Source organism: Anomaloglossus baeobatrachus, chromosome 7 (assembly GCF_048569485.1).
Source record: "Anomaloglossus baeobatrachus isolate aAnoBae1 chromosome 7, aAnoBae1.hap1, whole genome shotgun sequence".
Classification (NCBI taxonomy): Eukaryota; Metazoa; Chordata; class Amphibia; order Anura; family Aromobatidae; genus Anomaloglossus; species Anomaloglossus baeobatrachus.
Genome location: NC_134359.1, coordinates 168,408,752 through 168,434,150, shown reverse-complemented (window position 1 = coordinate 168,434,150; position 25,399 = coordinate 168,408,752). Strand labels below are relative to the sequence as shown.

The window sequence follows — 25,399 nt, the reverse complement described above, 5'->3', positions numbered from 1 at the left end:
TTAGGACTGAGCCAAGGGTCTGGCAGTTGTGGCAGAATATCAGCAGTTACACCGTTACATACAAGTACTTGAGTCGCGCCTCAAGACTATTGAGGATAAACCTCAGACCATGGTGACATCTGCACATGATCCTCGACTTGCTCTGCCAAACAGGTATTCTGGCGATGCCAGATCATGTCATGGTTTCATTAGTCAGTGTCAGATACACCTAGAGGTCAACTCTTCTCGCTTCTCTACGGAGAGGTCCAAAGTAGGCTTTATCATATCCTTACTTCAGGACAAAGCCTTAGAATGGGCGACTCCCCTATGGGAGCGCTCTGATGTGGTTACTCTGAGACATCAAGACTTTCTTGAAGCTATTAAAGCGGTATTCATGGGTCCGCAGGTTACCCATGATGCAGCCCTGAGACTGTTAGATCTATCTCAGGGTTCGTTATCCACTAGTTCTTATGCCATTGATTTTAGAACTCTGGTAGCAGAACTAGATTGGCCAGAAAAGGTGTTGATTCCTATCTTCTGGAGAGGGTTGGCAGGCTATGTCAAGGATGCCCTTGCTACTCGTGAGGTCCCTGCTTCTCTGGAGGATTTAATCACTGTAGCAACAAGGATCTACGTATGCCATAAGGAACATAGACTCGAGGTCTCTTCCTCACGCCCTAAGCATCGGGCTATTCCAGTTGTTGAGGGTCCACTGTAATACTATTGTATGTTTTGAGGATTTCGATAGCGTTAGGGCAATGACAGCCAGAGACGAGTTTGTGGTACAAGATGTTTATGATATGTAACCACGGTAGATACACAACGGAAATACACAGTATAACAAACACATGAAAATACCTTTCTGAAACGGAGCGAAGGGGATTCCCGGGGCCACGCACCGGACTCCCCCAGGGAGACCACCAGAGCGAACCCCTATACAGGGACTGTCCGGCAATCAACCCCGGAAGGCCTAAATGCGCCGCAGCCGGGACACAAGGGGCAAGCGGTAAAGTCCAGAAGTGTCCGTACGGGATGAAAGTCCAGAATGGTTATGAACCGGAAGAAACCGGGCAGACGTGCTGACCAAAGACGGCAGACGGAGTCCGGGCACAGTTTGAAGAAACCGGGTGTGGTCCAGAGTCGGTCGGTAGATTTTCAGGAGGATCCAAAGGTAATCAAGTAGCAGCAGCAGCAAAGCAGGAGCACACAGCAAGCAGTATACTCAGGCACTGGACTAGGCTTAGAGGCGGCCTTTTAAGCAGCTGGACAGGAAGTAGGGCAACAGAACATAAAACTCCATGTTAACCGAGGGCAAGCTCATGCAAAAAAGAGAACTGGAAAACCCGGAAACCTGACATTACTCCCCCCCCCAGAAACGGCCTCAGGACGGGTCAGGGCCTGGCTTGTCCGGGTACCGTCGATGAAACTGAGCGATCTTCCGGGGAGCTCGAATGTTACCCACCGGTTCCCAGGAATCGTCCTCGGGGGCGTACCCCTGCCAACGTACCAGATACTGAAGCCGACGACGATGGAGCCGGGAGTCAATAATGTCCTCAACCACGAACTGCTCCTCGCCGTCGACCATCACAGGCGGAGGAGGAGGCACGACACGACCATGAAACGTATTGGGAGAGACGGATTTGAGGAGAGAAACATGAAAGACCGGGTGTACCTTGAGATGGTGCGGTAACCGCAGCCGACAGGCCACAGGGCTCACGATCCCGGTGATCTTAAATGGACCGATGAATTTTTGTCCCAGCTTCTGCGAAGGGACACCCAATCTCAGGTTCTTGGTGGACAACCATACAGAGTCCCCTACCTTATACATGGGTGCCGGTTTCCGGTGAGTGTCTGCCGACCTCTTGTAACGCTCCTGGGCCGTAGCCACACTGTCCTTTAGAACCTCCAGATTTTGTCGAAGCTCTGTCAATCTGTCCTCCACCGCAGGCACTGAGACCGCAACCGGTGACCTAGGCAAAATAGTCGGATGGTAACCCAAGTTAGCAAAAAAGGGCGTTACCTTAGTGGAGCTGCTCTGAGTGTTGTTATACGAGAACTCCGCCAACGGAAGCATCTTCAACCAATCGTCCTGCAGATGGCTGACATAACATCGAAGGTATTGTTCCAGGGTTTGATTGGTCCGTTCGGTTTGCCCATTTGTCTGAGGATGGTATGCAGAAGACAAACAGACATCAATCTGGAGTGCCGTACAAAACCCCTTCCAGAACCTAGACGTGAACTGCACGCCCCGGTCAGAGATGATCTCGTCTGGTACCCCATGCAATCGGAATACGTTCTGGATAACCAAATCCACTGTCTCTGCGGCTGAGGGAAGACCGGCACACGGAATAAAGTGAGCAGCTTTAGTCAACCGATCCACCACCACTAAAATGGTATTGTGACCGTCTGAGACGGGCAACTCCACAATAAAATCCATTGAGATAGACCCCCAAGGGCGAGATGGCACGGGTAACGGTTGGAGGAGTCCTGTAGGAGCCACACGAGGGACCTTGCACCGGGCACAAACCACACATGAGTGGACATAGTCCTTTACGTCCTTTAAACAGGTAGGCCACCAGAAGAAACGGTTCAGAAATTCCTGCGTCTTCTGTACCCCCCTATGACCAGCCAACACGGAGTCATGGACCAACTTGAGAACCCGAAGTCTTACGGCCTCCGGGACATAAATGCGTCGCTCTCTCAACCACACACCATTCCGAAGAACAAGAGTTACATCATTCGGGGGGGCAGCAAGAAATACGTCACCATCATAGGCCAGCTTGATGTCCTTCCACAAGTCCTGGTCCTGGATTACTCCAACGAAATTGGCATCCGATAACACGGTCTGAGACGGGGTTCCAGGCACGGAGTCCACGGCGTGGATTCGGGACAAGGCATCGGCTTTCCCATTACGTGAACCTGGACGGTATGTAACGACAAAATTGAACTGGTTAAGGAATAGGCTCCAACGGGCTTGCCGTGGAGACAGGCACCTGGCAGACTTAAGAAACTCCAGATTACGATGATCTGTGAGTACTATCACTTGCTGCGCGGCTCCCTGTAAGTGGTGTCTCCATTCCTTGAAGGCGGAAATAATCGCTAACAATTCTTTGTCCGCAATGTCATAGTTCCTTTCTGCAGGGGACAACCGGCGGGAAAAGAAAGCACACGGATGTAAGAGACTCTTGTCCCCAGTCCTTTGAGAAAGGATGGCCCCTAATGCGTAGTCGGAAGCGTCGACTTCCACGATAAAGGGAAGTGCGGGATTCGGATGTACCAATATAGGCGCTGAGGTAAAACAGACCTTGAGACGATGGAAGGCTTCCTGGGCCTGGGCGGACCACACAAACTTCTGTCCTTTCTTGGTTAACAGAGTGATGGGAAGAACGATTTCTGAAAAATTACGGATAAAACGTCGGTAAAAGTTGGCAAAACCGACAAAGCGTTGTACCTCTTTGATGTTTCCCGGTTCCGGCCAGTCTAGAATCGCTTGTATTTTGCCAGACTCCATGTTCAGTCCCTGAGGAGAGATGACATAACCTAAGAATTGTATCTGTGAGCAATGGAATTCGCATTTCTCCAGTTTGATGTACAGGTGGTTTTCCCTCAGCCGGGTAAGTACGGTCTTGACGTGCTCCTGGTGTTCCTGTAGGGAATCAGAAAAGATTAGGATATCGTCCAGATAAATCACCATGAATTGGTCCATGATATCCCTAAAAATATCGTTAACTAGATGTTGGAAAGCCGCGGGAGCGTTACAAAGTCCAAAAGGCATCACTAGGTACTCAAAATGTCCATACCGACATTGGAACGCGGTCTTCCACTCGTCTCCGGGACGTATGCGGAGTAGATTGTATGCCCCACGGAGGTCCAATTTGGTGAATATTTTTGCCTGTTGGACCCTCTCCAATAGCTCAGGAATCAATGGTAACGGATACCGGTTCCGGATGGTTATTTTATTCAGTTCCCGGTAGTCAATACAGGGTCTTAGAGTCCCCTCTTTCTTTTTCACAAAAAAGATGGGTGCCCCTGCTGGTGAGGTAGACGGACGAATAAATCCCTTCGCCCGACTTTCATCAATGTAGTTTTTTAGTGCTTCTAGCTCAGGTGCCGCCAACGGGTAGACATGACCAAACGGGATCTCCGCCCCTGGGAGTAAGTCTATGGGGCAATCATACGGTCTATGCGGGGGAAGCCGATCGGCTTTTCTTTTGTCGCATATGTCCGCAAAGTCGTTATACACCGGGGGTAGAACAGGTACCTGTACAGTGCCCTCCGCATTCGGTGTTACTGGAACCGGAACAGTTGGACTAATGGTCGGAATACTCTGCGGTGGGAAGGATATTTCCTTAGTTTCCCAATCGATGACCGGATTTGTAGACCGTAGCCACGGAATACCTAAAATAATCGGAAAATGAGAAGAAATTAGCATGAAAACAAGGGTCTCCTGCTGACCTGGCTTCATGACGCACTCTAGCGGTACGGTTTCCCGATCAACTGGTCCAGAGATTAACGGAGATCCGTCTACCGTCTCCATGGTAACCGGTGAGGCTCTTTGCTGAGTCCGGATACCGTCTTTCCTGGCAAAAGAGGAGTCCATGAAATTTCCCCCTGCCCCAGAATCTATCATTGCAGAGGTAGGTATTAGCTGTCCCTCCCACCGGATCTGAATGGGGAGCGAGCAATGGGTATATTTCCCTTCCGAGTCCTTCGGTGAGGTTGACATTACAGTCAAGGGAAATACCGCATCCAAGTGTCCACTTGCCTCAGAGATATCGGACTCTGCGTCCGTGTTGTCACACTCTGCCATGGCTGCCAATACCTTATTTGGGCAATTCGGACGTTTCGGGCAGTCGATCAAGAAATGGTCCGATTGACCGCAATAGAAACACAGACGCTCACGGAGCCGGTGTTCGCGACGTTCATTGGTCTCTCGCTTTTGCAGAGAGTCCACTTGCATAGGAACGTCCTCGGCCTCCCGTGGCGTCCTGAGAGCGGGTTCTCTGGAAGGAAATGCAAAGTTGTTTACACGGTTTACAGCTGCCCATTTTTCCTGTCTACGTTCCGTCAAGCGGGTATCAATACGCACACAGTGCTGGAGAAACAGTTCAAAATCCCCTGGAGATTCAGAACGAGCTAACTCGTCCTTGATGGTACCGGACAACCCCTTTCTGAAAACAGACAATAATGCATTGTTTCCCCAGTCGGTGTCTACCACTAACCTCTTGAACTCAGTGGCATATTCAACTACAGAACGCTTTCCCTGACGTAAGGAAAGGAGAGCCGATTCAGCGGTAGCACGGCGATTCGGATCATCAAACATCTGCGCCATTGCGGTCAGAAAATCATCTAGGTGATTTAAACGGATGTCCCGGTTCTCTATCATAGGATTAGCCCAAGCCAGTGCTCGTGAGGTTAATAACATAATTATACATAACACTTTGGACCGGTCAGAACGGTAATAATCAGCATGTACATCAAAAAACAGTATACATTGGTTCACAAATCCACGAAACTGACTACGGTCACCATTGAAACGGAATGGGGGTAACCTAGGCATACCGGCAGCTGATACGGACGTAGTGGGGCCGGCTTCCTGAGCCTCCACTCTGACTTGCAAGTCCTGTATAGCCGGACCCAGTACCTGGTGATCATGGCCCAGCTGTGCCTCCATATCTCTAAGTTTAGTCTGCACCACCTCCATCTCCTGCTGCAAGGAGTTAATCATAGAAAAGAGCTGATCTACTCCTCGTGTCTCAGTCATTGCCCCAGTGAAATCCTCTTGTGGCCTGAGTATAATGTAATACTATTGTATGTTTTGAGGATTTCGATAGCGTTAGGGCAATGACAGCCAGAGACGAGTTTGTGGTACAAGATGTTTATGATATGTAACCACGGTAGATACACAACGGAAATACACAGTATAACAAACACATGAAAATACCTTTCTGAAACGGAGCGAAGGGGATTCCCGGGGCCACGCACCGGACTCCCCCAGGGAGACCACCAGAGCGAACCCCTATACAGGGACTGTCCGGCAATCAACCCCGGAAGGCCTAAATGCGCCGCAGCCGGGACACAAGGGGCAAGCGGTAAAGTCCAGAAGTGTCCGTACGGGATGAAAGTCCAGAATGGTTATGAACCGGAAGAAACCGGGCAGACGTGCTGACCAAAGACGGCAGACGGAGTCCGGGCACAGTTTGAAGAAACCGGGTGTGGTCCAGAGTCGGTCGGTAGATTTTCAGGAGGATCCAAAGGTAATCAAGTAGCAGCAGCAGCAAAGCAGGAGCACACAGCAAGCAGTATACTCAGGCACTGGACTAGGCTTAGAGGCGGCCTTTTAAGCAGCTGGACAGGAAGTAGGGCAACAGAACATAAAACTCCATGTTAACCGAGGGCAAGCTCATGCAAAAAAGAGAACTGGAAAACCCGGAAACCTGACATTCACTACCATCTTCCTCAGCATCTGAGACATCTCTAGATCCTATGGAGTTAGGTCATACGTCCTCCAGACTACGCAGGTCTGGTCCTCCTATATGTTACGTATGTCGTCAGGCTGGGCACTATGCCAACAAGTGTCCTAGCCGTCAGGGAAACTCCCAGGCCTAGTAACCATTAGAGGGGGGTTACTAGAGATGTCTTCTGCACCCTCTAAGTGTAGTATCCCAGGTCAGCTCTCATTCTCTGAGAATACATGATTTACTGTTATCCTCCGTCGTGGTTTATCTGGACGACATCCTGATTTTTTCTCCTGATCTGGAGACTCATCGTCAGGATGTCGTTCGTGTCCTTTCCCGTTTAAGGGAGCACTCATTGTTTGCTAAACTCGAAATGTGTGTATTCGAGCAGTCCTCATTGCCTTTTTTGGGTTACATTATCTCACAAGAGGGTCTGGCTATGGATCCTGCGAAGCTCTATGCTGTCCTGGAATGGTCCGAACCTCATTCCTTGAAGGCGGTGCAACGCTTCTTAGGATTCATAAATTATTACCGGCAGTTCATACCCCATTTCTCCACTTTGGTGGCCCCTTTGGTGGCCTTGACTAAGAAAGGTGCTAATCCAAAAGTCTGGTCTACTGAGACATCCCAGGCTTTTGAGGCAGTAAAAAGACACTTTTCAACTGCTCCCGTTCTTCAAAGATTCAATGAGAATAAGCCCTTCCTCTTGGAGGTTGATGCCTCTTCAGTGGGTGCTGGTGCGGTCTTGTATCAAAAGAACGGTGTAGGTAGAAAAAGGCCGTGTTTCTTCTTTGCTAAAACCTTTTCACCGGCAGAGAGAAACTATACCATTGGGGATAGGGAACTGCTCGCTCTGAGATTAGCCTTGGAGGAGTGGCGTCACTTGCTAGAAGGAGCGAAACATCCTTTCCATGTCTATACAGACCATAAGAATCTGACGTACTTACAAACCGCTCAGCGTCTGAATCCTCACCAAGCCCGCTGGTCCTTGTTTTTCTCCCGCTTTCACTTCTCCATCAACTATCTGTCTGGGAGTAAGAATAACAAGGCAGACGCCCTGTCTCGCTCTATGGTTTCTGCCCAGGAAGAGATTGACGAACCTCGTCTTATCCTTCCCTCCAGGGTTTTTCATACGCTCTCCCCTGTGATGTTAGACCAAATCCCACCGGGCAAGACCTTTGTTCCGTCGGATCGACAGAATGATATACTGTCGTTGGCCCACACCTCAAAGGTGGGTGGGCATTTTGGTATTAGACGGACACGAGAGTTACTGGAGAGGTGGTATTGGTGGCCACACTTAGCCAGCCACATCAAGAGATATGTCAGTTCCTGCTACTCGTGTGCTCGCAACCGTCCGTTACGGCAGAGACCGGCTGGGCTCTTGCATCCTTTACCAGTGCCAGATAGACCATGGGAGGTGGTAGGCATGGACTTTGTGGGTGATCTTCCGTGTTCACAGGGACATAGATTTGTGTGGGTCATTACAGACCATTTCTCCCGGATGGTTCATCTCGTACCGTTATCGAGAATCCCATCTTCCAGGGTACTAGCCAAACTATTCCTCAAGCATGTCTTTAGGCTTCACGGGATGCCAGATCGTATCATTTGTGATAGAGGCCCGCAATTTGCTTCCCGTTTCTGGCGAGATCTTTGTAGCCTTCTGCAAATTGAGTTGAATCTCTCTTCGGCATACCATCCAGAGACCAATGGTTTGGTTGAGCGTACCAATCAATCCATGATTATATACCTTCCACACTTTGTTGCTGAGAACCACGATAACTGGTCCTCCCTCCTACCCTGGGCAGAATTTGCCCTTAACAATTTGCTGGCTGAGGCCACTGGGCAGACACCGCTCGTACTGAATAATGGGCAACACCCTAGGGTACCGGTACCATTTCCCGCTGCTGCACCTCCTCCTCTTGTGGCTGACTGGGCAACTAATGCCAGAGAGGTTTGGGATCGGACTCAAGAGTCGATCCAAGCAGCTAAGGACCGTATGAAGACGGTGTCCGATCGGTTTCGTCGCCCGCCTCTTGTCTTTTTTCTCCGGGGGGCTTTGTGTGGCTCTCTGCAAAACATGTGAAACTTAGCGTGAGCTCTGTCAAATTTGCTCCTCGCTTCCTGGGTCCTTATGAGGTTCTTCGACAGGTAAATCCTGTAGTCTACCAAATGAAGTTACCCGTCCATCTTAGGATCCATGACAAATTCCATGTCTCACTGCTAAAGCCGGCTATTTTACCTCACGCTCGTGAAGTGCACTCTCCTGCCTCTGATTCCTCTCGCTCTAGCTATGAGGTACGAGCCATAGTTGGTTCTAAGATGGTTAGAGGGCGCAGGTTCTTCTTGATAGATTGAGAGGGCTACGGCCCGGAACATCGCTCTTGGGAGCCTGAGGAGGCTGTCCATGCTCCCGACTTAGTTGCCGATTACCTGCGTCGCCGGGCGGGGGGCCATTGAGGGGAAGGTACTGTTACGGTTGCTGTGGCACTGGAGACTATGTTCGGATTTCTTGCTACTGCACATGTGCGAGCACTGGAGACTATGTTCGGATTTCTTGCTACTGCACATGTGCAAGCGCTGGAGACTAAGTCCTATCTTGGAGCCATTGCACATGTGCGGGTGACATCATCGCTGACATGAGGTCACATGTCTCTGACACCTTCTAAGCTGATTGGCCGCTGGTCATGTGCTTGTGACACGTGGTCACATGTCTCTGACACCTTCTATGCCGATTGGTCGCTGGTCATGTGCTTGTGACGCTTTGCTCGGTGATTGGCCAGCGTGACGTCATTGCTGTCGTTCTGGCAGCGGATTGGCTCTGGTGTCCTCCATCTTGGATGAGGCACAGAGTCTATATAAGACACTAACGCACGCCGCCCGGCGCTCAGTCCTCTTGGTTAATGCATGAGAGTAGACGCTCTGTGCACGTCCCTCTAGGCATCTCTCTGTCTATGCTAGGTGAGCGCTACCGGCAGGGTAGCGTTGTTATACCTTACAGCTTTGGCTGCGTTCCATATCCTTACATCTTAGTGGAGCGGATATAGGCAGGTGCCTGAGGCACATGGTCCGGCTGGGCCTTGTGATTGTACTTGTAGGTGGACATTGCCGCTAGGGTAACGTTCCTTATACTGCGTCTGTCAGTTGTTCGTATCCTCGCACACTAGGGGAGCGAACATAGGTAGGAGCTTTGTGCGGCTTATGCTGCTGTCCGTCTCTTTTGCACCACTTGTGGAGCGGACCTAGGCAGGTGCCATATCTAGTGGTTCGTGTCCTCGCACACTAGTGGAGCGAACACATGTAGGAGCTTTGTGCGGCTTACGCTGCTGTCCATCTCCTGGCACCGCTAGAGGAACGGACCTAGGTAGGTGCCATTTCACAGTCACTGCTTTTGTCTCTGTGACCATTAACAGAGACCATACCACACACCCTCCAAGCAAGGGAGGAATTGCTTTATTTCCTAATTATATTCCTCTGTGAGTTTAACAGAGGTATTGCACTCTGAACTTGTGCTATTACTATTAACAGAGACAAAAAGAGAAACTTTCAGCTCACCCATTCCATGTGCTCAGATTTCCTTCTGCTGCTCGGGCTACAGGTGCTGCTACCTGTGTATAATGAAGAGGGAAAGGTTCTGCCCAGCGCAAGAAGGAGAGAGATGTCAGTAAATTTCCAGATGCTTTATTCTGCTTGGTTTCCAATAAAAACGGTCATATAAACATATGAACAGTTAAGACAATGTCCTCCATGGATAATGACACAACAGCGACGCGTTTCGGCTACAGGAGTGTAGCCTTTGTCAAGTGGCTTTACTATGTGAACTGAGTCCTCTTTATACCCATACATGGAAAAAGTTCTCCAAACAAACAGGTGTAGATTCTTGCTGAAATCCTCAGAATTAACCCATGATCCACTGGCTCAAGATATATCACAGCACATTACAGGTACATGGGTTGAAATACAATATAAAGAAAACAAAAAATATACACATTATATAACAGTACTTTCATATCAAAATACACTGCTTGAGAATTACATAATAATATTCATACAATAAAAGTTACATGAAAAATACATGAATGTATAACAAACAGAGTGATATGAATCATCACCTAAGAGAGTGTATCATAATACAGATGCGTTGTTATAATTGCCCTGTTCCTTGGGAATGATGGAGTAGCATATATAGTAAATATTCGATACCCAACGATCAGTGCACAAATACAATTGAATCCAGAGAGAAAAAAAAAAAGAAGGTTTTGGTGAGTTTATAAACCTTTTCTATATCTCCAGAGCAAAAACTACAATTGTATAACAATACTCTCGTGTCTACAGACACTGCTTGAATGCTACATCATAATATTCCCATAATAGAAATGACCTAAAAGATATATGCTAATGTATAACAATGAGAGTGATGTGAACTATTACCAAAGAGAGTATGTTACAATATACATACATTGTCATAGTTGCCTGTTCACAGATATGATAGGATAACATATATGATAGATATCTCATACCCAAAAGTCAATGCACAATAAAAAAAAAAATATATATATTTTTATATATGTATTGCACCCTACGGAGACATGTCAATCAGTTGTATTGCAATATCAGATCTTTGCATATTATGATGACATTTAAAAAAACCCTTAAGGTCCAACCACCTAGAGCCCTTTTGCGGGGGAGATTTTAAAAAACTAGGGGATACTATATTACCAATTGTGGGAGCTTTTTTGGAATGAATCTAATATCACATTTGGTCAGTACTTCTCTGGTTGTCAAATCACTATTCAAAATGGGAATGTATTTTCTCACAATTTTAACAATGTCACCAAAATCCTCACTATAAGTAGTGACAAAGTTAATAACATTGCTGTCACTACTACTTGATGGTTTTACCCTATCCATTAGCAGTGACTCCCGTTTCATCTGAGAGACCTCCTCATAAGTCCTAGCTAACAAATTTTTGGGGTAGCCCCTATCTCTTAGATCCTTACACTTGTCTCTTAAAACTTTTTCCACGTACCTGCTATCTGAGCAATTACGTTTAATTCGGATTAACTCCCCCTTAGGAATGTTAGAAGTTACATGCCTAGGATGACATGAACCATATCTCAAAATGGTGTTCTCACTTATCTCCTTGCAATAAGGAGTAATAAGCACATCAGGCGTACCTCCGCTGGCCTGCAGGGTGATGTCCAGGAAGTTTATTTGGCTTTGATAATAGTTTGAAGTAAAACGCAGATTAAAATCATTGCAATTGATATACTCTATGAACAAACCGATTTCTTCCTGGGTACCACCCCACACCAACAGGAGGTCATCAATGTACCTTCCGTACCACATTATTTGCCGTTGCCATGGGTTACCATCATTCATCAAAAAAATCTCTTCCCAGAAACCCATAACGAGGTTAGCAAGGGAGGGTGAATATTTCCCTCCCATGCTAATGCCCTGCTTCTGGATGTAGAAAGTTCCATTAAAGAGAAAGTAGTTTTTATTCAAAAGATATTTGGTGACATCAAGTATAAAAGACTGCATGTGATTGTCATAGTCGCTGTATTTGCATAAAAAATGTCTAAGTGATGTCATGATGACCTCATAAGAGATAGAGGGATAAAGAGCTACTACATCCGCTGTCAGCCATACAAAGCGATCCTCCCATTGAAAATTTTCAAAGGCACAAAGGACACTTTTAGTGTCCCTTATATACCCCGGCAAAGACTTGACTAAGGGCTGCAAGGCATGGTCTAGCCACGCCCCTATTCTTTCCGATAGAGACCCTATGGCCAACACAATGGGTCTAAATTTAGGGGGGAATCCACCCTTATGCACCTTGGGGAGTGAGTGGTAGATGGGGATAACAGGATTATCAACATATAAAAAATCCATTAATTTTTGCGTAATAATCCCCATCTCCACTCCATCCCGTAGTATTGACGGCAGTTCCTTTTGAAAAAATGAGGTGGGATCCCCCCCCAAAGTCTCATAGGTATCACTATTGCTGAGAAGTTCTACATTGCATTTAATATACAGATCCGTGTCCATAATCGTGATTGCGCCCCCTTTATCTGCCCTTTTCACTGTGATATGCCAATCATTTTTTATTTCTTGTAAAGCTGCTTTTTCTAATTTAGTAAGATTAGATCCAATATCCCTATGTAAGGAGTGCAATTTTACCAAATCTTCCTCGATGAGATCTTGGAATCTATCAAAAATCAAGGGTCTAGAATTAATGGGATAGTAATCTCTATTGTGTGTATGAAAGGAATTCATGTTTGCTTTGATAAAACCACCACTTTCTGCTTCCAATTGTCTCAAAGAAGTAATACCACACAGTTCAGAAAAACTGGGAATTAAAGTAGTAGTAGCAACACCAATCTCTTCCATTCCATCAATATTAGTAACAACATTGTCCCTTTCACTACCCAAAAAATGACATTTCAATGTTAAATTGCGTGTAAACTTATTAATATCTAACAGGGTAGAAAACAAGTTAAAGCGTGTTTTAGGAGCAAATCCCAAACCTTTAGAGAGCACAGACAAATGTTCTGGTTGAAAAATTCTGGTGGTAAGATTCCAAACGGTGTTCATATTTTCTTTTTCCTGGTAGATTGCCTTGTTTGTATTATGCTTTCTATCGGCTCTCCGTCCCCGTTTTTTGACTGCAGTGGACCCAAGTCATCCTGGCTGTCACTCTGATCCAACTTCTCTGATGAGGAGTGAGTAAGGGAATCCCCTGATGTTTCTGGATAGGAAAAACTGACACGTCTTCTGCTTTTATTCCTTTTAAATGCAGATTTTGATCCACTTCTATGTTTTTTCCACGAATACACTTGATTTTTTGAATAATCCTCATTATCTCGTTCCCATTTACGTCTTTTGATGTCCACAATTTTGTTTTCTAAATTTTCTATATTGCTAGACACTTTCTTCATTAGATTTTCATAATTGTCAGGTTTGACCACATCAGACATTTTTTCTTCTATTTCAGTAATGGTTTGTTGTATTTTCACTAGTTCCAATTGCTCATATTTAATAATGCAGTTCATCAGACTCAATGAGCAGGCAGACAGAATGTCATTCCAATCAGAAAAAAATTGATCTGGGTAAGGATAAGTACAGTCTTTAGTGATTCTCAAGCCTCTTGGCACCATTTTTTTATCCACATAATTACTGAGAAATTCAGCATCCAGCCATAATTTTGTTTCTTTGGTTTTTTTTGCTGTTAGTTGTTTGTATAGGTTTTTAAAATCCTCTTTAGCAGTATCCCCTGGAGGAGTTGCTTGATTCTTGTTCAAAAAGACGTTTTGTACCAAGCGTTTGCGTCTGTCCTGGACTGACATTGCGGGTTCTTGTCCGGTGTCCATATTATAGAAAATTCACTCAAGACAAAAATAGCCCCATTATGGAAGCACAGGGGAGCACGAAAAACCAGCAATTAAAGAGACAAAAAGAGAAACTTTCAGCTCACCCATTCCATGTGCTCAGATTTCCTTCTGCTGCTCGGGCTACAGGTGCTGCTACCTGTGTATAATGAAGAGGGAAAGGTTCTGCCCAGCGCAAGAAGGAGAGAGATGTCAGTAAATTTCCAGATGCTTTATTCTGATTGGTTTCCAATAAAAACGGTCATATAAACATATGAACAGTTAAGACAATGTCCTCCATGGATAATGACACAACAGCGACGCGTTTCGGCTACAGGAGTGTAGCCTTTGTCAAGTGGCTTTACTATGTGAACTGAGTCCTCTTTATACCCATACATGGAAAAAGTTCTCCAAACAAACAGGTGTTGATTCTTGCTGAAATCCTCAGAATTAACCCATGATCCACTGGCTCAAGATATATCACAGCACATTACAGGTACATGGGTTGAAATACAATATAAAGAAAACAAAAAATATACACATTATATAACAGTACTTTCATATCAAAATACACTGCTTGAGAATTACATCATAATATTCATACAATAAAAGTTACATGAAAAATACATGAATGTATAATACAGATGCATTGTTATAATTGCCCTGTTCCTTGGGAATGATAGAATAGCATGTATAGTAAATATTCGATACCCAACGATCAGTGCACATATACTGTGAGTTTAACAGAGGTATTGCACTCTGAACTTGTGCTATTACTATTTACAGTGGCACACTTATATACCCCTTATCCTCTGCCATAATCTGCAGCAAAGTCTTTGCACGGTGGACCCTGACTGTCTGATATTCCTTTGGGTTTTATTATCAGACAGCCCCCCGTAACAGTTCCCCTCTAGTATTGATATATACTGCATTTGAAATATTGTAGGTCTTCTACCTTCCACCTCTCAAGTATCTCAAGTAAAGTGATTAAGACACCTCGTTAACCTTCACTATATAAGTAATTGTTGTTTGTTTGTCCTGGTTTTGAATTTTTTTTAATGCATATGAATAAAGAGATAGATTTTAATATGTCATTAATAGGAAGTGGGTATTTTCTGATTCAACTCTTTCTTATTAAGCATTTCTGTCCGATTAGGAATATGAGGCAGAATCTGCTTAATCGGGGTAACCCTTAGATTAGCCTCTTGGTTATGCACTAGGGTGACATGTCTTGATAGTCTGTGTAAAAGAAAACCTATTTTAACATTATGATGGTGTGAGTCCAACCTGTTGTGCAAAGGTTGCGTCGTTCTGCCTACATATTGTTTATCACACTCACATTCTATTAGATATATTATAAAATCAGATTGACACGTCAAATGGGTCCTGATGGGAAAGATGTCACCCCCTCCTTTTTGGTTCTTCTTCTTTTTTTGTGTTTTTTTTCAATAAGAAATGTTTTTTTGCTACATACGACTTATTAAGGATTGAGTTTATGTCTGATGTATAATGAACCTTTTTTTCTCTGTTTTTTGGTTAAAAATGTATAACCATGTGTTAGTACGTCATGCTGATCCTCAATGGGTGTGTTCCTGGTGATATTTTTTTTATGTGATGGGTGGTCTTATGACGCTATCGTATGGTTCTTAAACCACTCAGACCTCGATTGTAACAGATTTGATGTTCCTTGCCTGTTGTCCTGATGAAGTTAGCTGTGACTCCTGAAACGCGTTTACTTGTGCATGGTATTAAAAGAAGCATTAATTTCCTTCTGAATCCACGGAGTCCTTGGCGAGGAATTAAGAACCCTTCTTCGTTTACTCTCTGTTATCAGCCAAAAATTTGGGACTGCTGCCTGGACCCGGATTCTTACATGCTTGCATAGTGGTTGTGACTGGCACAACCACTATAGGTGAGTTTGATTCATATCTTTACCCTTTCCATTATTGGGGTAAGACCCTATTGCACTTTCTTTTTCCACAGCCCTTGTTATTGTTTTGGAAGTGGCAACAGCTGCTGGTGTTGAGCTCTCTCAGACATCGAGAGCACCACCTTTGGATGAAGGCAACTTTATATCTACGCCTGCACCTTCCTCACAGATTGGCTGGACTATATATATATTTAGATATATTTTTTTATGTGATGGGTGGTCTTGTGACGTCATCGTATGGTTCTTAAACCACTCAGACCTCGATTGTTACAGATTTGATGTTCTTTGCCTGTTGTCCTGACTCTGAGGAAGGGAGCTGTGACTCCTGAAATGCTTTGACCTGTGCATGTTATTAAAAGAAGCATTAATCTCCTTCTGAATCCACTGAGTCCTTGGGGTGGAATTAAGAACCCTTCTTCGTTTACTCTCTGTTATCACTTCCAAAACAACTGACAGCCTGCCAATCACACTGCCTGTTGCGGGTAAAGAGGTGGAAGGTCTGCATCCAAAATCATGTGTGACTGCTGTCCCCACAGTCACAGAGGATGAAGAGCCCGCAGATGCACTTGATGGGGCAGACGGTGGTTGCCCCACCCCACTAGGCCGCATTGTAGCACAGTGACCTTCCCACTGCGACTTATGCGTCATTTAAAGTCGTGTACAGGGTGGGCTCCCCAGTATACATCAAAACCACACACTAGGAAAAGGACTCTAGGCAGTTGGGTTGATAAATGATTGTTTAACTTTACCAAAACAAACAATAACAACCATGCATAAAACAGAAAGATTAGAACAATCTACGCACCAACTTCGAAGCTGATGGCAACTTAGGCAGTGGCACCAAATGAACCATTTTGGAAAATCTATCACAGATTACCCAAATAACCATCATCCTCTGAGAAACAGGGAGATCGGAAATAAAATCCATTGAGATGTGAGTCCATGGTCTCTTAGGCAGTGGTAATGGCAATAACAATCCACTAGAACGAGAACAACAAGGCTTGGATCTAGAACAAATCCAATGGGATTTCACAAAACTCCTCACATCACCAGATTGAGAAGGCCACCAAAAAGACCTACTCACCAAATTCCTGGTGCCAAAAATCCCAGGATAACCAGCCAACACAGAACAATGAATTTCAGACATCACTGTACCCCTCCATTGGTCAGGAATGTACAATTTCCCCACAGGACATCTTCCAGGTTTGTTTTCCTGAAATTCCTCAAGAGCTAGTCTCAAATTGGGTGAAAAAGTGGAGAGAACCATTTCCTCATGCAGGATGGTAGCAGGCTCGGTCAGATCAAGGGAATCAGCAAAGAAGCTCCTAGAAAAGGCATTCACCTTAATATTCTTAGTGGTACTTTGCACATTGCAACATCGCATCCGAAATATCGTCGGGCTCACGTCATTAGTGATGCACATCCGGCACCGGAAATGACATTGCAACGTGTAAATCCTAGATGCACCGATAAAAGATCACAAAATCGTCGAAAATCGGTGATCTGTGTAGTGTCGGTCATTTTCATAATGTCAGGTCGACCGCAGGTACGTTGTTGTTTGTCGCTCCTGCGGCAGCAAACATCACTGTGTGTAAACCCGCAGGAGCGACAAACATCTCCTTAACTGCATCCCGACAGTAATGCAGAAGGGAGAAGGTGGGCGGGATGTTATGTCCCGCTCATCTCCGCCCCTCCGCTTCTATTGGCCAGCCGATTAGTGACGTCGCGGTGACGTCGCTGTGACGCCGCACGCACCTCCCCCTTGAAGGAGGGATAGTTCAGCAGTCACAGCGACGTCGCCAAGCAGGTATGTGCGTATGAAGCTGCAGTAGTGATAATGTTCGCTACGGCAGCAATCACCACATACCGCATGTGTGACGGGGGCGGGTACTATCACGCTGGACATTGCTAGCCGATGCTAGCGATGTCGCAATGTGCAAAGTACCCCTCAGTGTCTGGAATATAAGAGACCACAAAATTAAAGCGCGTAAAAAACAAGAACCATCTAGTCTCCCTGGTATTCAACCTCCTGGCAGACAAGAGATAGATCTAATTCTTATGATCGGTGAGTACAACAGTTTGATGTCTTGCCCCCTTCAGCCAATGTCGCCAATCTTCAAAGGTCCAGTTCATAGACAACAATTCCCGATTCCCCACGTCATAATTTCGTTCCCATGGTAAAAATTTTCGGAAAAAGAAGGCACAGGGTCTCATTTTAGAAGTCACAGGGTCTCTTTGAGAAAAGACAGCCCCTGCTCCGATCTCTAACGCATCAATCTCCACCTGAAATGGAAGAGACCCTTTAGGCTGCCGCAAGACTGGAGCAGAAGTAAACCTCCTTTTAAGCTCCTGAAAAGCCAAGACTGCATCTGGAGACCAATTCACAACATCAGCTCCCTTTTTGGTCAAATCAGTCAATGGCTGGACAATACCAGAAAAATTACCTATGAATTTACGATAGAATTTAGCAAAACTCAAAAACTTCTGAAGGGCTTTCAAAGAAGTAGGCTGAACCCAATCATGAGTGGCCTAGACCTTGACCGGATCCATTTCAATGAAAGATGGGGACAAAATGAACCTAAAAAAAGAGATCTTTGAAACTCCAAAAAGACATTTCGATCCCTTAACGTTGTGAAGCTGAGAAGCTGAAACACTGTCCGAACCTGTTGAACATGAGAATCCCAGTCATTATTAAAAAATCAAAATGTCGTCCAAATAGACAATCAAAAACTTGTCAACAAAGTCCCGGAAAATATCATTCATGAAAGACTGGAAGACGGAAGGGGCATTAGTGAGCCCAAATGGCATCACTAGGTTCTCAAAATACCCCTCAGGCGTAATAAACGCCGTCTTCCATTCATCACCCTGCTTAATGCGAATGAGATTATACGCCCCCCGAAGATCAAGCCTAGTAAACCAACTAGCACCCTTCACTCTAGAAAACAGGTCGGAAATCAAAGGCAATGGATACTGATATTTAACCGTAATTTTATTAAGGAGACGATAGTCAACACAGGGTCGCAAACTCGCAATGAGCCATCCCTTCATGGCCATAAGGAGAAAACCGGCACCCAAAGGTGAAGATGATGGTCTGATGTGACCCTTCTCCAATGACTGCTTAATATAAGTCCGCATAGCAACATGTTCAGGTATAGATAAATTGAAAAGCCGTCCCTTACATCCAGGCACTAATTCAATAGCGCAATCATAGTCCCTATCAGAAGGCAAGGACGCAGCCTCGGTCTCATTAAATACATCCATGAAATCCGACAAATAGTCAGGGACCTCCTGTGTCTGAGATGAAATAGACAAAACAGGAGTATCACTATACACACATTGACAGCCCCAACTAGTCACAGACAAAGATGTCCAATCCAGAACCAGATTATGGGTTTGCAACCAAGGGAATCCCAGTACCAAAATGTCATGCAAATTATGCAAGACCAAAAACTTACAATCCTCCTTGTGGTTTGGTGCGAACCGCATCATCACCTTGGTCCAAAACTGGGGCTTATTTTCAGCCAAAGGTACCCCTTTAGCTGAAAATAAGCCCCAGTTTTGGACCCATCAATACCCCTCAAAGGAATAGGAGTTTGCAAAGGTACCATCGGGAAATCACAACGCTCAGCAAATCCCAAATCCATCAAATTCAGGTCAGCTCCTGAATCAATAAAAGCCATAGCCGAAAATGACGATAGGGAACAGAAGTAAATGAAACGGTCAAATCGTTTTTCACGCTTAGGGCAGACAGAAATAGTATGAGAGGCGTCTCCACAAAAGAAACATAGCTTATTACGCCGTCTAAAACCCTGCCGTTCTACCCCAGAAAGAACTCTATCACATTGCATAGGCTCCGGAGACTGCTCTGAGAACGACACCTCTGCTCGCATTGTTTTACATTAATGTAAATGTCTATCAATCTGAATGGCCAATGACATAGAGTCATTGAGACCAGAGGGGACAGGAAAGCCCACCTGTGACATCCTTCACAGACTCTGCCAACCCCTTCCGAAAAAGAACCGCAAGAGCCGCATCATTCCATGTAGTAAGGACCGCCCACTTATGAAATTTCTGACAATATATCTCTGCGGGTTTCTGACCCTGGATCAAAGCCAATAATGTCTTCCCGGCTTGATCAATAGCATTGGGTTCATCATATAACAACCTAGAGCCTGAAAAAACAATCCACTTCAGCAGGAGCAGGATCTTTAGGCGCCAGGGAAAAGGCCCCATTCTGGGGGTCACCATGCAACAGAGAGATAAAATCTGAACTCTCTGCCTGGATGACCCTGAGGATTTTGGTTTCAAGGCAAAAAATAACTTGTAATTATTCTTAAAGTTCAAAAATTTGGACCGATACCCAGAAAACAAATCAGGGACAGGGATCTTAGATTCTACAGCAGGTGTCTGAGCAAGATAATTGGATATATCCTTAACCCAAGAAGCAAGATGATGAACTCCATCAGCTAGTTGTGCAACATCCATAGCAGCACAATATCCCACACGGCACACAGAGAAAAAGAGGACAAACACACAAAAAAAAAAATTCTGACACACTTTTTTTTCTTTCCTTCTTTAGAGTACCTTAGTATCGTAGGTAAGGCCGGTGCTACTGCTATGGTTCAGTGACCGAGGAGGATCAGAAAGAGGACAAAAAAACTAGGAAATCCATAATGTTACCAGAGTGGTTGGAATCTTAGTGATCTGCAGACCTAACACTAATACACAACTAGAAGTAGCCGTCGGACGTGCCTACGATGACCTGGTCGCCTCGACACAGCCAGAAAACTAATTATTCCTACAGAAAGAAATACAGGAATGGCTAATCTGCCTCGGAGCAGTCCACCAAAGATATAGATAGCCCCTGACATATAAAGATTACGGTGATGTAGGAAAACACAATATGCAGGTAGAGAACAGATTCAGCAAAGATGAGGCCCACACTATCTATATAGGAAAGGACAGAAAAGAGCACTGTCTACGGCCGTGAAAAAACCTAGAAAATACCAACACGCTTGATATGGAAAAAATACTGAGTCCACACAGACTCTGCCCCCACTGTATCAGTACTCTGGTGTTACTGGGATCCAAGCTAAACACTAATATAGATGAGGGACTGAAATTAGTACCAATCATGACAAACAAAATCTACTGCAGAAAATGAAACAAGGCACACAGACATTCCCATCAGGGAATGATCCAACTCCACCCAGAACTCCACACAAGCAAAATCAGGAAATAGGCCTTAGTACATAAACAGAAAAAAAAGCAACATAGTGGAAAAAACAAGCAGGGGTACAAAGAGCAAACTTATCTGAAAGGAGTTCTGGTAGACACAGAAGGAAGGGCTGGCTTCAGAATGTTCTTAGCACACAGGAGACAACATTGAGCACTGGCAAGGAACAAGAGAACACTACTCAGTTATATAGGCCCAATCAGAACAATCAGAACCCCTTATTGCCAATCATCCCCAGATGTCTGGTCTCCATTCAGCAAGCCAACTCCACTACCAGCACTGACCACAAGATGGAGCCCCAAACTGAAATCCAAACCAAATGCATTTACAACAGATTCCGCTTTACTCAAATTAGTTGATGCAAAAAAGAATACACCCCACAGGAAAAATTACTACATCTAGATTTTTGTATGAACTCCAAGATTTTTTTTTTTCATTCTTCAAAAACAACATCTTTTAGAGCCTGGATGCTGGATGCTAAACATGTCTCTTCAGAAATCCACATTGGTGTTTTGATTGGGTTCCAATCAGGAGACATGGTTAGCTACTAAATCACTCTTCTGTTCTTCAGAAATGCAATTGATGTGTGTTTTGGATCATTGTAATGATGGAATAGTGCATCTCTAGCAAAGGAGTGGAGTCTTCTTTCAACAAAGAGCAGTGCATCTGTGAATTCATGAGATCATCAATGAAATGTAGCTCCCTGATACCAGCAGCACTCATGTAGCCACACATAAGTTTCCACAACCATGTTTCATAGTAGGTATCATGCATTTAGAAAAATGAATTTAGGAAAATGTATGGTGCCTACACTGAAACATGGTAGTGGCAGTGACTTTATGTGAAGCTGTATGAGTTCTGATGGTGTTGAGGAGCTAAATTTCATTGATAATATCAGGAATTACCAGATGTACTGCTCTAGACTGAAAGAGAAGATGCTCCTAACACTCCGTGCCTTTGGTGTGAAGGTGCTCATTTAGATGTGCATTTATTTCTAAAAGTATAGTGCCTACAGGAAAATATGGTGGTGACATTGTCCTTATGTGAGGCTGCATAAGTGCTGCTGATGTCAGGGAGCTATCTTTCATTGATGGTCTATAATGAAAGTGAAGATGCTACCATAACTACATGCCTTTGGCAGCACTGAAATTTTTCAACATGACAATGATCAAAATCACACATCTGTTGCATCTATGAAGAAGAACAGGATGAAAGTGATTTTGGTAAATTTGTTAGCTATTATTTGCGTTATTTTTTAAAATATCCAACATTTGTTCAAACAAAATTAGAAAATTTCACAATTTTCAAACTTTGAATTTTTATGCCATTAAACCAGATTGTTATACCGCACAAAATAGTTCACCAATAACATTTTCCACATGCCTACTTTACATCAGCACCATTTTTGAAATATATCTTTTTTTGTTAGGAAGTTAGAAGGGTAAAAGATTATCAGCAATTTCTCCTTTATCCAACTAAATTTACAAAATCATTTTTTAGGCACCACATCATATTTCAAGTGACTTTGACTGGCCTATGTGACAGAAAATGCCCAAAACTGACAGCATTTTAAAAACTGCACCCCTCAAAGAGCTCAAAACCACATTTAAGAATTGTGTTAACCCTCTAAGTGCTTACCAAGACCTAAAGTAATTTATCTTACAAAAATGTTGCTTTAGCACCAAATTTTGCATTTTTACAAGGGTGACAGGAGCAAATGAACCATAACATTTCTTGTGCAATTTTTCCTGAGTACGTTGATACTCCATATTTAGTGGAAAACCACTGTTTGGACACATGGCAAGGCTTGGGATGGATGGAGAATTTGACTTTTAGAATGCAAGATTGGTTGGAATTGATAGCGGACAGCATGGGCGTACCCAGCGAGGGGCAGGGGGGGGGGGCTGCCCCCCCCTAGAAGCACGGGCACACACCTATTATGATCTGTCTCTGTCAGGTAGCGGGTGCATCAGGCAGTGTGGGTGGTGAGGAGAGGACAGGGCAGCATGGTGCATCGGCATCTGCCACCCACTAGTAACGCAGGGCACGCTGAATGCTGCTCCCGCAGCCGCTCCTAGTAGGAGCTGTAAAATACCGTCCTCAGTGCCTGCCGGCCACTCTGCACTGCAAATCAGCACAGCGGGGACTGGACTGGAGTGATGACATTGACATCATCACTCTGCGCCCCGTTGTGTCGAGTCCTGCAGTGCAGAGCGGCCGACACAGTCACAAGCTGGGGAGACTACTGGGAGGCTGAGCTGCTGCCACAAGTAAAAAAAAATGTAAATATTAAATCAGACAGTCTGGGGAGCTGTTGTATATGATGGGGGGGCTGAATATGGGAGCCCTATGGGGGCCTTATATGAGATACAGCCCCCCATAGGGCTCCTGTCATGTGAGCCCTATGGAGGGGCTGTATATGATATGGGAGCCCTATGAGGGGCTGTATATGACATGGGAGTCCTAAGGGGGCTGTATATGAGATGAAAGCCCTATGGGGGGCTGTATATGAGATGTATATGAGAGACAGCTACTGTTGAATGATCTTTTAGTACACTTCAAAGGGTAAAGACCTGTCTCAGAAGTACAATGGGAGAGGACAGACTGACTGGGTTGTGCTTGATGAGCGTCCATCGGAAATTCTTCAAGGAAAATCGGGACTGCATTGAAACAAAAGTTTTGAACAAGTTTTCTTCAAACCCAAGTATAAGATGTAAACAGAATAAAAATCTAAATTTATTTGCAAGCATAACTAATAAAGCACTGCTATAATTACATTTAATTCTCTTAAAATTTTCGTTTCATTCACCTTTTCCTAATATTTTACAACCTGAACGACCATTGCTTGCCCCCCCTAGTTTTGATCCTGGGTACGCCCATGGCGGACAACATGTCGTATTTTCAAAGAACCTTATGTTCCTAAAAAGTAGAGACATCACAAGTTACACCATTTTGGACACTACACCCCTCAAGAATGTTTCTAGATGTGTGGTGAGCACTTTCAAACCTCAGTTTCTTCACAGAATTTTATAACGCTGACCAAGGAAAATAAATAAATCACATTTTTCCCACAAAAATGTTGCTTTAGCCCCAAATGTTTTCATTTTTATATGGGTAACAGGAGAAAAAAAAATGCCAAATTGTATTTTGGAATTTTTCCTGAGTACTACAGTACCTGTAATGTGGTGGAAAACTACTGTTTGGGTGCATGGCAGAGAAGGAGTACCATTTGTCTTTTGGAGAGCACATTTGGCTGGAATAGATAGCGCCATGTTGCATTTGCAGAGCCCCTGATGTATTTAAACAGTGAAAAAAACACAACTGAACCCATTTTGGAAACTGCACCATTCAAGGAATTTATTTCGAGGTGTGATGAACAATCTGATCCCACAGGTGCTTCACAGAATCTGATAACGTTGAACCATAAAAATTGAAAAACACATTTTTCCCACAAAAAAATGTTGGTTTTGCCGAACATTTTTCATTTTCACAAGGGTGACAGTAGAAAATGGACTGTATAGTATGTTGTGAAATTTCTCCTGCATAGACTGATGCCCTCATGCTTTGTGTGAGAATGGGACAGCGAAGAAAAGACTCATCATTGGAGCCAAAAAATGTGCCCAATGAGAATATCTTTGCAACTTGACTCAAGAACATAATTGTGGAAAGTTTAGTTGATCCCACTAAAGTACTCTTTCCAACACTCCACATTGAGCTTGGACTGATGAAGCAGTTTGGGAAAGCTCTACCAAAAGAATGTGAGACTTTCAAGTATCTGTGTAAAAAGTTTCAGGGACTGTCCAAAGCAAAACTGAAGGAAGGCATTTTTGTAGGCCCGGATATTTGGAAACTCATGAAGAAAAACGTGATCAAAACACAAATGAAAGCTGTGGAGAAACAGACTTAGGATTCTTTAAAAGTTTCTAGTCAGAGGAAGCACTACAATAGGTAGTCTCAGAGGAGAATTAATTTATTTGTATAAATGTGTGGTCAATATAAAAGACTGGCTCATGACTTATTTCTTCCAAAGACAATACTAAGGACAAGGGGCATAGACTGCGAGTGGAAGAAAAGCGAGTCCGGCAGCTAAACAGAAAAGGGTTCTTTACAGTTAGAGCAGTCAGACTGTGGAATGCCCTACCACAAGAGGTAGTAATGGCAGATACTATAACAGCTTTTAAAAAAGGGCTGGATGATTTCCTCAGTACACACAAAATTGTTGGTTATAAATGACTTAGTGACCAAATGGAGAATTGGTGGAGGAAGGTTGAACTAGATGGACCTAGGTCTTTTTTCAACCTAAGTAACTATGTAACTATGTAAGGTACACAGTGGTAAAATTACTCATCTTAGTATTTTTAGGAGTAGTTTTAACCAAGGAAGAGTACATAACCTGCAATAGTGCAAATTTGAAAATAGAAAGAGTAGG

At 44.3% G+C, this 25,399-nt stretch overlaps 1 protein-coding gene across 2 annotated transcripts in view; it reads left to right on the top strand.

Annotated features, from left to right (window-relative positions):
* LOC142245236 (carboxypeptidase O-like) overlaps positions 1-25,399 on the top strand; it is a 992,459-nt gene that overhangs the window by 286,325 nt on the left and 680,735 nt on the right. The window lies entirely within an intron of this gene.